This window comes from Solanum stenotomum, chromosome 1 (genome assembly GCF_019186545.1).
Source record: "Solanum stenotomum isolate F172 chromosome 1, ASM1918654v1, whole genome shotgun sequence".
In the NCBI taxonomy this organism is placed as follows: domain Eukaryota; kingdom Viridiplantae; phylum Streptophyta; class Magnoliopsida; order Solanales; family Solanaceae; genus Solanum; species Solanum stenotomum.
The window spans coordinates 70,350,857-70,353,690 of NC_064282.1; the positions used below are offsets into that span (position 1 = coordinate 70,350,857).

The window sequence follows — 2,834 nt, forward strand, 5'->3', positions numbered from 1 at the left end:
TAAGAGGTCTTATGGTTAGAAATGTAGTATCTTTGTCGAAGCTAGTATCAACAAAGATCGCTCTCTAGAAAGGGTCTCAAAATCATCTCCAAGCACCTTTGGGAAAGTAGTTCCACTCTCCCATCCAAATGTGGACACAAGATCCAATTTCTAAAAATCCTCAACAATACAACATATCTGCCTTTGCAGATCTGGCAAGGCAAGAACAATGTGCTTATGCAGGCTAGCCTTGTCTATAATTTGAGGATAACATTCATTATTTACAAAAGTAAACCTCAAATAAGTAATTAGTCTTGGATTCAGTCTTGAATATTTGAAATAGAGATGTGTTGTAACAACATAACCTTGCACTATATCTCCAAGAAATTCCAAGTGCTAATAGCATCTTGGTATCTCAGGTAGCATGTAAGATCTGTGAGTTAGCACTTTAACAAGCAACGAAGGGTCATAAAACTTGTAATGTAGCAGTGATTTCCAAGTACCGTACAATGACTAGCTTCTCAACATTCATGAGGAAGTGCCTTAGCATAGGTGCATCAATAAAATCAATGTTCATCCTGATCCAATTTATAAATGAAAAAGTCGCTACTTCCCCGCCTGAGTTGAGGTAGGCACTTATTAGTGCCTCAACAACATTAGCTACTCTCTTGCTTCTAATCTCCTACTTTACCTTACTATATACACATTTTTACCGAAGGCAAACTCTTTGCCAAAGTTTTGAACTTGAGAATTATCCCTAGGAATGAGCCCCATTTTATGATTGAATGGTTCATTACAGATACATCTCATAAATTTACGAGCACATCCAAGCTTGAACAATGCAACACTGAAAATTATTTTATATTTCTTAATGTTGAAAAGACCCTCATGATGATTTTCATAAGTCTTAAACAGTTGTATATTGATAGCATATTTGAGAAAAGAGTCTCAAAGTTACCTAAGTGATTTCAAATGAAACTTTTGGAGGGATTTTGTTTATTGTCATCACTTCCAAAACCTTAGAAGTTGGGATAAAAAGTTTTAGTTTGCAGTGATAAAAAAGAATTCTTCTCAAGTTTATTCTGATGGCTTACCCTATAAAGTCTAAAGGTTCTAGCATGGCAGATAGTTATTGGTGAAAGATTTTTGACCTAGAGAATCTTATGAATCTAAGTTATACATGTATGGCAGTGAATCTGTTCGGGTGAAGTATAACAAATTCACTGCCATACGTGTATACCTTAGGATTCATAAGATTCTCGAGGTCTACAATATTTGGCAATACCTATCTGACGTGCTACAACCTTTAGACTTGATAGGGGAATCAGTCACGCCGAATAAACTTAAAAAGAAAGCTTTTGGATCACTACAAGCAAAAACTTTGTATCCCAACTGCTAAGGTTTTGGAAGTAAAGACAATAAAGAAATGCCTCTAGAAGTTACATTTGGAATAACTTGGGTAACTTGGAGACCCTTTTCTTGAATGTGATGTTAGTATACAACTATTTAAATCTTATGAAAGTCATCACGAGGGTTTTCTCAAAATTAAGAAAAATAAAATCATTTCCAATGTTACACTGTGCAAGTTTGGATGTGCTCGTAAAATATTAAAATTCATCCATAATGAACCATTCAATCTTAAAACGTGAATCATTCCTGATGATAATTCTCAAGTTCACAACTTTGATTAAGATTTCATGTTGCTTTCAATAAAAATGTATAGTAGGCTAAAGCAAATGATTAGAAACAATATGAAGTAGTTGATGTGGTTGAGGCACTAATAGGTGCCTACCTCAACTTGTGTGGGGAAGTAGCGGCATTACCATTTATGAAATGGCTTTGGTTGCATAGTGATTTTGTCGATGCACCTATGCCAAGACACTTCCCTATGAATTTTGAGAAACTAGTTAATGTCTGGTACTTTGAATCCCTGCTACATTACAAGTTCAATTATCCTTCAGTGCTTGTTGAAGCTCTAACTCAAGGATTATACATGCTACTTGAGATTCCACTATGACGTTAACGTTTGGAGTTTCTTGGAGATGTAGTTCTAGATTCTGTTGTTACAACACATCTCTATTTCAAATATTTGAACTGACTCCGTGACTAATTATTGGTTTGAGGTCTGCTTCTTTAAACAATGAATGATATGCTCAATTTGCAGGTAAGGCTGGCCTGAACAAGCACCTTCTTCATGCATCGCCAAATATACAAAAGCAGCTATGTTGCGCTGTTGAGGATTTTTGAGAAATTGGATCTTGTGTCCATATTTGTATGGGAGGCTGAAACTACTTCCCAAATGTGCTTGGAGATGTTGTTGGGTTCGTTGTTTGTGCGATCTTTGTTGATTCTAGCTCCAACAAAGATACTAATACATTTATAAACATAAGACCCCTTCTGGAACCGTTGATTACACCTCAAACAATAAAATTCCAGCCAACAAGAGAGTTTAGTGAACTATGTGACCATAACAGTTTTTTTAAAAATAAATCAGTTTCTTCATGAGACAAGAACTCGACATTCGTAGATATCAAAATTGTGTGGCACTCTACCAGTTGAACCAAATTTCAGTTAGGATTCTTGAAAACTACTCCTAGCTTACACTATATAAAGGGTAATATATCCCTTAGAGAGGGATCTTGAAAATTTCATAAATTCATGAAGTATTTACAAAGATATCAAGATGTGGGTGGAATGTTCTTGATAACCAAATTCTTCAAAAAAAAAAAGAAATCCACCAAAACCTCTTTACATGGATATCAAATAAAATTCATTTAAGGTGCAAATTATCCTACAAAAGAATCAAGAAAGGGACATAACTGTACCCAAACTATTAATTATTAAAATATTCTTGT

The 2,834-nt window shown here is 34.9% G+C and overlaps 1 pseudogene; it reads left to right on the top strand.

The window, feature by feature from the left end:
- The first annotated feature begins 1,159 nt into the window (after positions 1-1,159).
- On the top strand, positions 1,160-2,226 carry LOC125856046 (endoribonuclease Dicer homolog 2-like; annotated as a pseudogene).
- Positions 2,227-2,834: the final 608 nt, after the last annotated feature.